The sequence below is a fragment of the Ictidomys tridecemlineatus genome, chromosome 4, assembly GCF_052094955.1.
Source record: "Ictidomys tridecemlineatus isolate mIctTri1 chromosome 4, mIctTri1.hap1, whole genome shotgun sequence".
Lineage (NCBI taxonomy): Eukaryota > Metazoa > Chordata > Mammalia > Rodentia > Sciuridae > Ictidomys > Ictidomys tridecemlineatus.
In genome coordinates, this window is record NC_135480.1 from 28,368,417 (window position 1) to 28,382,250 (window position 13,834).

At 34.5% G+C, this 13,834-nt stretch overlaps 1 protein-coding gene across 1 annotated transcript in view; it reads right to left on the minus strand.

The window, feature by feature from the left end:
• The window catches only part of Iftap (intraflagellar transport associated protein), a 57,696-nt gene that overhangs the window by 26,191 nt on the left and 17,671 nt on the right, over positions 1-13,834 (minus strand). The gene's annotated exons all lie outside the window — the stretch shown is intronic.

Sequence of the window (13,834 nt, forward strand, 5' to 3'; positions counted from 1 at the left end):
TTCAATAAACATTTATATAATGGGTGAGGATGTGCAAAGTAGCATTATTTATAAGAGCCAAAAACTGGAAATAATCCAAATTTCCAACAAAAACAGCATGGTTAAACAAATTGTGGCATATCCATATAATGGAATACTATGTGATCATCAAAACCAGTATTAAATAATATTTATTACCATGAGAAGATACATATGTAACATAATATTGTGTGAAAAAGCAAATTTCAAAAAGAATATATATAGTGTAACCCCACTTTTCTAAAATAATTATATTAAGTTTGAATAAACAAGTGAAAAAATACTATTGAGCCCTTAATTATAATTTGGGCATTATAAATAAAATGTGTATGCATTTTATACATATGTAATTATTTGATCCTAAAAACAAGTGTATCAGGTAGAAATTATTGTATCTATTTTACAGATGATAAAACTGAAGCTCACAGTGATGAAGTAACTTTTCCAAGCCTACCCAGTTAGACAGCAGCCAAGCTCAGATTCAAATCGAGCTATCTATAATTTTCACGTTCTTAATAATTACAGACATTTATGTAAATTAATAAACACAGAAAGATTCAGAAAGGATTATACACCCATAGTTTATCTCTAAGACACAGGATAATGGTTTTGCCTACATAAAAGAGACTTAAAGTCACAACTTAAACAAGATGGAAGTTTATTTCTCTCTCCTGTACTAGTACAGATGTACATAATCCAGAGCTAAAGTGGTTGTTCTGCTCCACAAAGTCATCCAGAATCCCACCTTTCTACTGTGTCATCCCTTCTCCAGGTAATCCAGAATAGCAAGAGGATGAAGGGGAAGACAAAGGCACATTCATAGTTTCCCCTGTAAAAGACAGGTAAAGTATGGTTTAAGCTACTATACTGCCCCAAATAAGAGCAGCTCTAATAGGAATTTTATTTCTCTCTCATACACAGCTCAGTACAGGTGGGTAGGCTCTCCTCCATGAGATGATCCAGGGATCCAGGCTGCAGGGTGCTCTGGATCCTGAGCACACGCCTTCCATTCCTAGGTCTACGGGAGTTGTCCTAATGATTGTCAATATCCACCACGGTGAAAAAGACAGAAAGACTCCAAGAGACATAGCTTAAGAATATGAAGTTATCCTCCCATTTCGTTAGCAAAACTTGGTCATATGGCTATATCCAGCTGCAAGAGAGTGGGAAGTGCAATCTTTTATCCTAGGTGGCAATGGAATAGCTAAGAATTCTACTGCTATGGAAAGAGTAGGGTAGAGTTGGGGGGTTTTGCTGAGTTTAGGATGTGTGTGTGTACACACTGACATGTGCATGTGTTGACAACACTCAGGATTTTCTGATTTTTTTTTACCATAAACAAAAATAAAAATAAAAACAAGCTTTTATCTATGGAAGTAACAAGCATTTTCTGCGACTCAGCTTCTTCCAATCCTCAACCTAGGGAGAATTACTATATACATCACCTTCATTCATTAAAAACCCCTCATGTAAATAATGAAAAAATAATTTTTTATATTTTTATATTGTAGATAGATTCCTTAATATTTTAATTTGATGTCCTTCTTTTAATTATAGATACCCTACTCCTAAAACTCTACTTCTTTGATTAACTCTATAAAACATGCAACGTACCTGCAGGTATGAAATATACTGAAGAAAAGTAACCTGAAGCATCAAAATTATTGGAGGGGCATTTCCTATAAGTGCAGGCAACAAGATGCCTGTAGAGCCTGTATCATCTCCTGGTCTCTTGCCTCTTTGCTGATGGCAAAATGTTCACAAAGAACAGAGTTCTGGTAAAAAATTAAAAAATAAAAACCAGAAGTGGTAAGAACATTTACTGTGGTAGGGTAGCTTTGACCCTCAGACAGAGGCACTATAATTCTTCAGACAAGGGATAGAATGTCTGCTAAACCAAAGTTCACCCTAAATTCTGCAAGCTATTACATTCTAGTTGCTGTATCAGAGATCACAAAGATAACAGTAAAATTATTCTTATAAACTATCACACTTTTTCCCTGTCGAAATGTCTTTTAAATAATGTAAAATGGTGACTTTGAACTAAAAATCATATTTTAAAGTAAAATAATTGTTCTTACCCTTTGTGGGGGTCACAATTTTCTTAAAACCTATATAGTTTACTCTTAGAAAAAAATGCAACATATACATACCAAAGTGAACACAAAATTCTTAAGAATTTGTGTATATCCTTTCATCCCTCCTTGATCTCATTTAGGGCATATTTTTCAAAACTGTTTGTCTAAAAGCCAAAATTTCTAGGCTTCACATTAGAACTACTCAGTCTGAATTTGGGGACAGATCCCTAGGAATCTGTATTTTAATTAGAATCTCCATGTGGTTTTTATATATTCATAAAATAAAATTTCCAAAACAAGATTTCATGAAGTAGAATTTTAAAAAACGATAATTAAAAAGAAGGATCTTGCAGGTGTGGTGGCATATGCCTGTAATCCCAGCAGCTCAGGAGGCTGAGGCAGGAGGATCTTGAGTTTAAAAAGCCATCCTCCGCAATTTAGTGAGGCCCTAAGCAACTTAGTGAGACCCTGTCTTTAAATAAAATATTTAAAAAGGGCTGGGGATGTGGCTCAGGTTTAAGTGCCCCTGGGTTCAATCCCTGGTATATTAAAAAAAAATCTGATTCTTTACCTTGATCAACACATGTAAATAATTTTGCCTGATGGGTATGTACATATGGACACAATATTGAGTCCATCCACCAGAGGCCAGTGTGGGATTATTTCCTGAGTTTTACAGTCTTGTGCCATAACATATACATATACACTATACAATATGCACTACATATAGTTGGTTTTAACTACTTCAAGGAATAGAGTGTGAACAACTAACACAATGGTGAATATTTTTCGCTTTTTATATTGCTCATTCAAGATTTCTTGAACATTTAACCTTGATGTTTCTCTTTTATATCATAAACAGTCCCCCTAACCATGAAACTTTATACTTGAATAAGTCTTTAAAACTTACCAAGTACCTTTATGTATATTTCATCTGATTCTCACCACAACCACATGAGACAGTGAACAGGCAGAACTATTCCTGGTTTACAAATGCAGAAAGCATGTGGCAATCTTGGGGTCTCGAGGAATTATATGCCTGGACTAGTATGTGGGACTTCTGATCCAAAGATAAAACAGTCCTTTTCCATTACACTGACCCTGCCGGCAATAAAATGAGAAAACTAAGGGCAGTATAGTACACTCTTCATAAAACTAAATATCTTCAACCTAAAACAGTTTCCTTCACCCTGAGATCAGCCTTTCTGCCTATGGCATTAAAGATGCATCTACTTAAGGCAAACTGCCTGATTCACGAAGGTAGAGAAAGTTAGAGGGATTAATTTCTCCCTCTTTTTTACAAATAAATCTTTCTTAGAAGTTATGAAATGTCCAGAGGTAGAATGACATCTCCCACATAAATCTGTAATAATCTAGAACTCAAATTTTGACATGTGGCATTAGGGAAGTTCAACAGCAGACTTAAATTGTACAAGTATTGCATACTTTTTCATTTTTACTGGAAATTCTGGGACATCCCTCATTTAAAAAAAATAAAATAAAAGCAGGAAGTAAAAATAGAAGAAAACAGTCTGAAAATCCACTGTTCCAATCATTCTTACTGCTCTTTGACTAACTCATAGAGTTCGTACTCAACATAAAACTGTGACCCTGGAACCAAAGGCAATATTCCAGATGTTACTTTTATCAGTTCTATGCAAAGAGTAGTTAATATTTCCTTACTAATCAGCTCTAACTACATAATCTATAAACATACAAATACATCTAAATCACTTGGGATTCAAACTGTATTTATAAGCAGGTAGTAATTAATAAGAATAATTACTTATTAATGATGAATTCTTTGAGAGTAAGGACTCCATTTCACTCATTTCTGTATTCTTAGTTTCTAACTCAATGCTTAAAACATGAGCATCAATACTTCTATCTCAAAATTTAGCAAGAGTGGGATTGACACTATAATTAGAGACTAAATCCAATACCCAGAATTAGATGACTGGTTACTATCTCTCTTTTCTAGTTAGTGGCTCACATACTATAAAACCTAATGTAAAAGCAGACCAAGTCCAGAAAATACATAAAAATGGTATATCGATTCTACTCTATGCTAAGTAGGGAAAATTGATTGCAAGAAGAAAAGCTCTGACTGGCATCACATAAATCTATCTCCCCTAGAACAAATCCAGATTAAAAAAACCAAAAAGACATAAAAATCACATACTAGACAGACTGTGGCTTGATTTTCATATAAGAAAGACATGAGTTTAACTAAAATAATGTTTCCTGTTTATATCCCTTTAGGTTTAGTAGACCATTTCAAAAAAATATTATTGTCCTGTGGATGAAAAAACATTTTGCTAAAACTATTTTAATTTGAATACATGCCCATTCAACTGAATCAAAGGATGCAGACTTATGACCACTAAGTTTCAAGCCAAGCAATTTACCCCTTTTCTTCGAGTAACAATACATTGAACAACTAAAAATAACATCACCAGTTAAAGAGAAATGTATACTCAGTAAACGCACACCCACTTGATATTGTTTAAATAGGCTAAAGGTTCATAGTGACTATCTGAAGAGTGTATTTAACTAATAATATTTCTCTGCGTTTTGTAAAAGTTTAAAATCAAATTCCTTATAAAAGTTCAACTTTCTAATTCACATGTACACATGAAAAACACCACATTTAACATTTATAAATTGAAAAGACAAAGAGCCAAAGAAAATGATTACTTTATTTGTAAACAAACCAAAAATATTTTAAATATGCAAATCTTATGTAACTGTAAAACATACTAGAAAAGATATTTTTGTAACAAAATACTATGCATTAAGAACACTGCCAAAAATAAATTTAATGATTATAATTCAAAATGCTGTATATATTTAAGTACGTTTCTTTCCTTATCCAATTACATCTAAACTATAGCAGACATGAAAAACAAATGATTATCTATAAACCAAATATTCGTGTTTAGAATGAATATGAATTATAACAACCTCAGCTGAAGATTTATGCTAATGCATCTGAGACAAAATGGCTCGATCAGCTCAAAATCTGTCATAATTTGAGGAGGGAAATTTCCTTCTGCACTGAACCAGCAGTTTTCTGTGTTTCATAATTTGTCAATTTGTTCCCTAAGTGTAGTGATTTAGTGATGACAAAAGAAATAGAAAAACAAATGGAAATTGCTTAATTACAGTTTGCAGATGTTTCCCCCAAAGAGAAAAAAAAAAAAAAAAAACAGGTTAATGTTGCTAATGCTTTAAGAATCTTCACAGGACGTGACTATTAATTAGTTCACTCTGTTCAATATGTGTTTTTCTTCTTGAGTGTTCTATGTAATGTTTGGTGCTCTGATAAAGAGGTCACATACAGATAACTACTGAATGTATGATTGCCATAAAACTACCTGATTTTTCTTGCCCCTTTATTCTTTTCAAGGATACCAAACCACAAATTAATATTTTTTAAAAAAACTTTAAAATTACACTGTTTCCCTCCTCTTTCCATGGGGATGTCAGATTAATTAATTTTTTTTTAAATTGCCTGGCTATTTTTACTATCAAATCCACATATGATGTCTTCTCAGATTTCCCTTAAAGTTAATATCATGCCAATGGCCTATGTCTTTGGTCAGTTTATTGCTATTTGCTCTGTTATTTTTCAATGGGCTCTTTACCATTCAATTCACATTTGCAAAAGTGTTTCCTCGAGTTGACTTTTTTTTTTTTCTTCTGTGGCTAACGAAAAAAAGGAAACAGAAAGACACTGCAAATGGGCTGTGAACTAAAAACATCACTCAATATTCAGTAGGGAATTAAATGACTGATAACAACAGTGCAGAAAATGTGGCCTTAGTGCCACCTGGAAACAGAGAGCTGGTCAGTTGTTTCCAACTTCCTCCGAAGGCAATCTGCCAGTTGCAAGGGTATCAAAACAATGTTAAGCCCTCTAGTCTCTATCTAATACTCGACAGAAAATAACTGCAAAAGGCTACACAGCTAGGATTATTTTTCTTGTTGTGTTCTCTTTTATGAGGGAAAGCTGTTTTTATGCTCTACTGAAATTCCTTTCCTGCTCTGAAATTGGTAAGAGGGCCAGCTGCTTTCTCAATTTTTCTCTATGGTATTTTCTACAGCCAATTTAAAATTCATTCTTCAGATTGGGAAAAGCCTCTCTTTGTACCCCTATGGAAGTTTAAAGATGCATTTCTAATGCTCAAACTCAAAACAGCTTTGGGGACCAAAATATGTCAACTTTAGACAAAAAAAAGTGTTGTTTTATGTGCTGTCACCAGTTTCATTTTTAATTATATTTTTTAGAAGTTGTCAAGTATGAGTAGTGATATTCCTATGGCTAAACTGACAAGTCAAAATTTATCAGTCCAGAAGTGTAAACCAAATCCCAACCCAAGATTCTAAGTTCCTGACAGAACATACATTCAATCAAGAAAAATATATGTAAATAAATAAGAGGCTCCTGAAATAAGAACAGTGTAACTTTGAACAAGTGGCTTAGCCTCTGAGCCTCAGCATCTCCCAGACAAAATACTTGTGACTCATCTTTGACTGGCTACCAGAGGCTTTTATGATAGCAGACTTTCATAAAAACACAGGTTCTCAGGTCTATTCTCCCCGGTCGTCTGTCAGTCACCTGTAAGTGCCGTCTGTCATTCCTTCACTTGAACATCTCATAGGCCCTGTGGCTCTTCATTTCCTCCTCCACTACCTGAATCCAGACTTCCACCTAGGTACTTCTGCTCAGCCTCCTTGCTAGTCTGACTCTGGATGTTTCTCTCCTTCTACTTTGCCTCTACCTTTCAAAATCACTTGCAGTTTGTATTATCGCTTCTCGTGTGTAAGTCCTACTCTAGCTCCCAGCTACCTAGCATGTCAAATCCAAACCAGGGCACTGCAGTCTCCGTAGGCTTGCTTTCCTGTGCCTGTCATTGCATATTCTTCAGAGCTGGATCTGAGGTCCCTTACCTGTATGCCACTCTTATTTTCTTTTTGTTTCATTTATTCAACAAATATTAAGCATGTACTTATTCCACAATACCAGGCATCATTTTAGGCACTAAAGTGATGAAGAAAACTCACAGGAAGTCACCTCCATGGAGCTTACATTCTAGAGACTATACAATAAATGTTCGGGGTAGCACACTCATTCCCACAGCTCCTCTTATCTGTGGGTCAGTGCCTCCCAGAGCTTGAGAAGCACTGCCTCCTCTGTAAGGAAAGCAGAAAACAATGTGGTTCAGAGTATACTTTGAAGCCACATTGACCAGACAGGCAGTCCAACTGTACCAACTACTGGTCACGTACACCTGGACAAGTCTGCCTGGGCTGACATCACAAAATACCATGGATTCGATGGTTTACACAACAGAAATGTATTTTTTCCCAGTTCTGAAGGATGAAAGCCCAAGATCAAGGTGCAAGCAGTTTGATTTCTCCTGAGGTCTCTCTCCCATACCTTCCCATTGTGTCTTCACATGGCTTTTGGCCTCTTCTCTGTGCACGTTTTGGGGGTTGGGGGTGTCTGTCTTCTTAAAATTTGACAGCAATCATATTAGATTAGAGCCCAACCCTCTGACCCCATTTAATCCTAATCATCTCTTTAAAAGCCCTGTCTCTTTATATATTCCATGTTAGGGCTAGGGCTTCAACATATAAATTAGAGGGATATTCAGTCGGTCTGTAGTAGTAAGGTACTTAACCTTAAACCTTACTTGGCCATTGTAAGGATTAAGTGGAATGATCCATGTAAAGTACTAAGCATAACACCCATACTTAATACATGTTAGTGCTCTTAGTAATAACATTAGACTAGTTTCTTGATAATCTCACACTGCCTGATGTCTGTGGGAGAGACAAAATGGTAGTGAGTCAGCTGTCTGAAGTTTGAATCCCTGATCTAACACAAGACAAGTTTATAATCTACAGTTTTCAGTTCCCTGGGCTGTAAAAACGAATAATCATGGCTATTTCTTTGCATTATTATAATAAGTTACTGGAGAAAAATGCTGAATATATCAATAAAACCAGGAACATGGGACTATCACTTCCAGTTTATAATTTAAACACAAACATTAATAATTATCTAATATGTTAAAGATGTATAAATAGTCCTGATTTTAAGGGATTATGAGAATTTGTAGTTCAAACAGTGATCCTCAAAACTTGTGGTACATCAGAATTACCTAAAGTCTTATGAGTATCAAAATTCTTAGACTCCTAACCATGAATATTCATTTCATAAACATGGAATAGACCTAAGAACCTGTGTTTTTATGAAAGTCTGCTATCATAAAAGCCTCTGGTAGCCAGTCAAGTTTAAGAATTCCTACTCTATGTAAGTGGTACCCAATGAAAATATAATGTAAGCAACATACATGATTTTTTTTCAAGTAGCCTCTTCTTAATAAACAGTAAAAATAAAAAGTAAAATTAATTTTAATAATATATTTCATCTGGAACAAAGTTTTAAAAATTTCAAATATAGTTAATATGAAATATCAGATATATTTTGCATTCTATTTTTATAGTGTCTTCAAAAATTCAGTGTTTATTTAATATATACCATATCAGAATTCAGATGCCAATTTTTCATCAGAATCTATAGATTTCATAAAATTTACATCTTAAAATTGTCCCACAAACCCAGAGTCCCAAATACCTTTAAAGATTTTCCAGTAATTTACATGTAAATTAATTAAAAATAAATAAAACTTAAAATCCAGATCCTGGGTAGCATGAGCTATATTTTAAGTCAAAAGTCACATGTGGACAGTAGCTATTGTTCTGGACAATGCAGGCCCACATGACCACAGTCTATAGTAAACTGAACATTTCTGAAATGTGTAATGATGGAAGAGCATTAGCATAGCTCCTTACCTAATTAAATGCAAATAAAGTAAATAAAGTCTAAACTCTCAATGATTACACAACATGACTAAAATCTAAGAAAAATTGAAACCCACTTAATGGTTTTGAAAATCCTAGATTTTGAGCCCATGAAAGGCCAAAACACCACCAGCACAGAGACACAGGCATGGGCCTTTGTCCTAAACATCCAGAAACAGAATGTTCTATCTAATGGGGAATGTAATTCAAATAATAATAAGTATGAAGGAAAAAAGGGAGGTTGAGTTGACAGCAGTTTTTTTCAAAGCTATGTTAAAAGAACAGTAAAATGCTAAAAGTATAAGGTACTAAAAGTGAAATGAGAACAGCACAAAGAAAACCAGAAATAAAATTACACATCAAATCTAAAACAAAAAAAATCTTTGATTTACACATACTAAAATAGGTTAAAGTTGATAAATGCAACAATGAATATAATACTGCACTATATGCTATTACAGAAACTCATATAATCACTTGGGAAACTGAATCCAGATATTTTAAGAAAGAAATGAATGAAAAGACAAAAGACTCATTTAAGAATTAATCATAAAATCACAGTAGATTGATTTCAATTTCCAAACTATTTTAGGTTGACTTAGTTGGTAAAATAGGCAACTTTGATGAAAATTAACCATGTAGCCTAAAGCACAAGATCAGGACAATGATAATAGGGTGCATATGTGTGAGAAAGGGAAAGAGAAAGAGACTGAGAATTGAAGACTGTTGTAACCCTCTGAATTAGTGTGTTTTCTTTTGTTATAACAAGATAACACTGAGGCTTGGTAAGTTAGAAAAAGAGCTTTATTGAGCATATAGTTTTGAAAATGCAAGAGCATGATGCCATCATCTGCTGAGGATGATGCTAGTGATCTCATAAGGATATCATGGAAGATGGAATCAAAGTGGGAGCATGTGCAAGAGGGGGAGATCAAAGGTAAAAGAGGGCACTGAAGACCATGGAGGGGACAGTGAGCCTTTTATGACAAAACATTCTCACCAGAACTCACTTCATAAGACCGACCAGTATTATGCCTTCAGAGAACAGCATTCCCAATGATCTAATTCCCTCACTAGGCCCTACCTCTAAAAGATTACTCCTCTGTACTGCTACACAGGGCACAAAGCCTTCAGCACATAAACCTGTAGGGGACAAGCCACATTCAAACCACAGCTCTACAGAATACCCCAAAGTTGCCCTATGTAACAAAATGGAGTTAAAAAGATTTAATGTCAACTTCTAAGTCACCAGCTTCTTAACTGCACAGTTTCTGTGAGACAGCAACATGAATGGTAGCTAGCACTCTAAAAGCTGGGAGTAACTGCTTCCAAAATCAGTTCATGTGATAACCCTGAGATAGGACATTAAAAGAAATTGCCTCTTTCCTTCAGCAGTTTAGAAGTAATTCTCAACCTACTAAACCAAAGCTACATCTTCATCCAGAATACTTACTGTTTTAAAAGTGGAATTATATAAAAGCATATACAGATATAGAGAGACACATATCTCAGTATCAAACCAACAGAACCATGACCCAGCAGAGGCATTTAAACATTGGTCAGTTTCTGCTCTTACCCGTCAAACCTTCCTGTGCTATACTTAATGTCTTAGGATCTAGGACCTGAAGTTGGTTCAGTGGTATCCCACCCAAAATATTAATGAATAAATAAATTAGTAAATGCATTAACAAAAAATCAAAAAGAAATATTCACACCTGTGTTTTTAGAACCTAAAAACAAAATGATAGAAATGTGACAAAGAGAAAGAAGTCTTTTTCCACAGATACTCTGAAAAGACCTATAAATTATGTTCACAAAGAAACTGAGACACAGAAGATTGAAACTGAAACTTGATACTTACATTTATCCACAATGTCAATAATATAATATCTTTACAAGCAATAGGAAAAAAAACAAAATCTGCTTGCTGATATTCTAGTATGTCTTATAATTTATTTTATCCTCTTGAACTGAAGACACTACTAAGAATTCAATTATAACTGTTTAATAATTAATATCTCTTTAAATATTTTGATGTAACAGTATATTTATTCTCAAATACATACCAGAACTTAGAAAACCTAGAGCTGTTTTATAAAAGAAAAAATTCCAAAACACTATCAACATAAATGTACTGTAGTGAGAATTATGTTGCAATATTAACAGTTTCCAACTGTTTTCCAAGAATCTGAAGCAGTAATGTGAATTTCTTTCAATAAGGCTATAATTTAATTTTTTCTAGGGAAATGTTTTTAATAGGATTACTGACCCTTTTAACACTCTTGGAAAGAAAATGAATCTCATAAGCATTCTGGCATACAACTATTATAAAAATAAATAGAACAGTCAATCAGTAGAAATGGTAATGGACTTGAGAAACATAAGTTACTAAGGAAATGTACATAAGTATGCATGGTAATAACAGAGAGAAGATTCACTACATATAAGCAAAACAAACAAATATTCACACAAATGAAGGGCCTGGAAGGAAGAGGAGGGGCTTTGAAGAATGAGCCTTAATGTGTTTCTCAAGTAAACTGATCATGTAAACCTAGATGAGTTCTCCAGGTTCTTATTCAACTCTTAGTTAAGCCTGTCCCCAAGTCTTGTTTGGTTTTGCAGAAGGTGTTTAAATGTTTCAGAGGAAACACAGACACCGATTTAAAATATTTTTTCACTCACAATTCTTTGTGCTTTAAGAGGAATTTTTTCAGGTCATTAGTTTATAATGTGAACTGGTGCCTAGGGATATTTTGAAAGGAAAAACAACTGTTCTTGGAGATGCAGTTTATGTGACTCGCATCATCATCTATTTCAGCTCAAGTTGGGGCCCCAAACCAAACTCAAAACAAAGTTACCAGGCTTTGTGCTATAGCTTAGTGGCAGAGTGCTTGCCTTATAATATCTTTACAAACAATAGGGAAAAAAAATCTGCCTGCAATATTCTGTCTTATAATTTATTTTATCCATGTGAGGCACTAGGATTTATCCTAAGCACCACGTAAAAATAAACAAATAAAATAAAGGCATGCTGTCCATCTCCAACTACCAAAAATAAAATTTAAAAAAAAAAAAAACCTAAGTTACCACATCTGCAACAGTTGCTTTCTCTGCATGCAGTAACCACACAAAAAACTGAAAACAGACTAGACTCTGACCCCAAAGATAAACACAGTATAGCCCCTTACACTATCAAAGTCCTTGTAATAAGACTTTACTATTCCACCTTACAAAAATGAAGTGGATCACACAAATAATTTCCAAGATAATCTGAATTTTCACAATGCCACTGGCAATCCAAAATTCATTCATCCTACCAGTTTTACCCTTGTTTCCACCACCCGACCCCAGCCAGTGATTCATACTGCCATATTTGGGTCCAGAAGGTAAGAAGGAAATCAAGGCTCAGAAAAAGGAAGCACCTTCCTAAACCTAAGTCCATAAACTAAAAAGAGATTTAGTCATTCTCCAGATTTGATCTGCATATCATATCAAAACACATCATTCACTGACATCTCCAAAACTATCTTAACATGCCTAAAATCTCTAAGACCCATAAGAGTAAATAAAACCCACATTCCATGTTTTTTGTTTTTGTTTTGGGATTTGTTTGGGGTTTTTTTGTTTGTTTGTTTGTTTTTAGTTTAAATAAAACAGGTATCGATGTTATTTTAGAGCTTGAATATCACTTTTCCAAATGCATAGAAGCAGAAGTGCTTTGAATTTCAGGTTTTTCAGATTTTAGAATATTTGAAATAGACAATAATGACATTATCTTGAGGATGAAACTCATATATACACACAAAAATTCAGTCATGTTTCATAGACACTTTAGGAGGTAATTTTATACCATACTTTTAGGGCACTGGTGTTTTGACCGTGACTTATCAGATGAGGACAGGTATGTAGTTTTCTACTTGTGACATCATAGCAGTGCTCAAAAAGTTTTGAATTTTAAATCATTTCAGATTTTTAGATTAACCTGTATCCTGCATCATAAAACAGACTAACATCACATTTCCCCTTCTTCATGATAACTATCTTTCTTTTACATCTGCTTAGAGCATAGGAATCATGACTTATAATTATGAGATCAAGTTTCCTAAAACTGTCATATGACTTCAGAGATTATGAAACCCCTGTTCTCAACTTTACATGCACATCAGAATTACTAGAGGAACTTTTACAAAATACTGAGTCCTTAGCCCCAGCTGAGCTTTAGAGTGGGCTCTAGTATAAATATGGTCTTAAAGCTCCTCTGGACAGTCTAGGTGGAGAATCAATGACCTCACTTCAAATGCAGATCAATGGTCTAAAAAGAACAAAAATTCACAGCCAACCAATGACAACCTGAGGCCGAACTTAAAATGAAGATTACAACTCCAGTGCCCATGAAAGCCACTTAAATGAAAAAGCAAACTACATGTGCAAACATTTTTAGACTGAGTACCCAAGAGTGTATATACTAGAGAGCTCACAAGGCTAAGGCTCCTGACCCTCAGCTCATATTACCATAAGGGAAATAACAGATAACAGATATCCTCACTTGATCTGAAAAAAAAGAAAAAGTCACAAATCAAGGTTTTCCTATAAAACTGTCCAACTTTTAAGCACTGGCACAATTAAAAAATGATACTGTGTGAAGCAACAAAGCATGTCATGAAACACAGCAGGGGTTTGACCTTCAGGCTTCAGGTTATTACAGCAGGGCTAAAAGGCTGTTTCCTGTCTATAGAAGCTACAGCATCATCACCAACATCACAACATTAACAATACCTGGAATTCATAAAGTGCCTACTATACATTAACCACTATGCTGAGTTTTACAAGGCTCTCAACAAGGCCTTATCAACCCTTGGGACAGG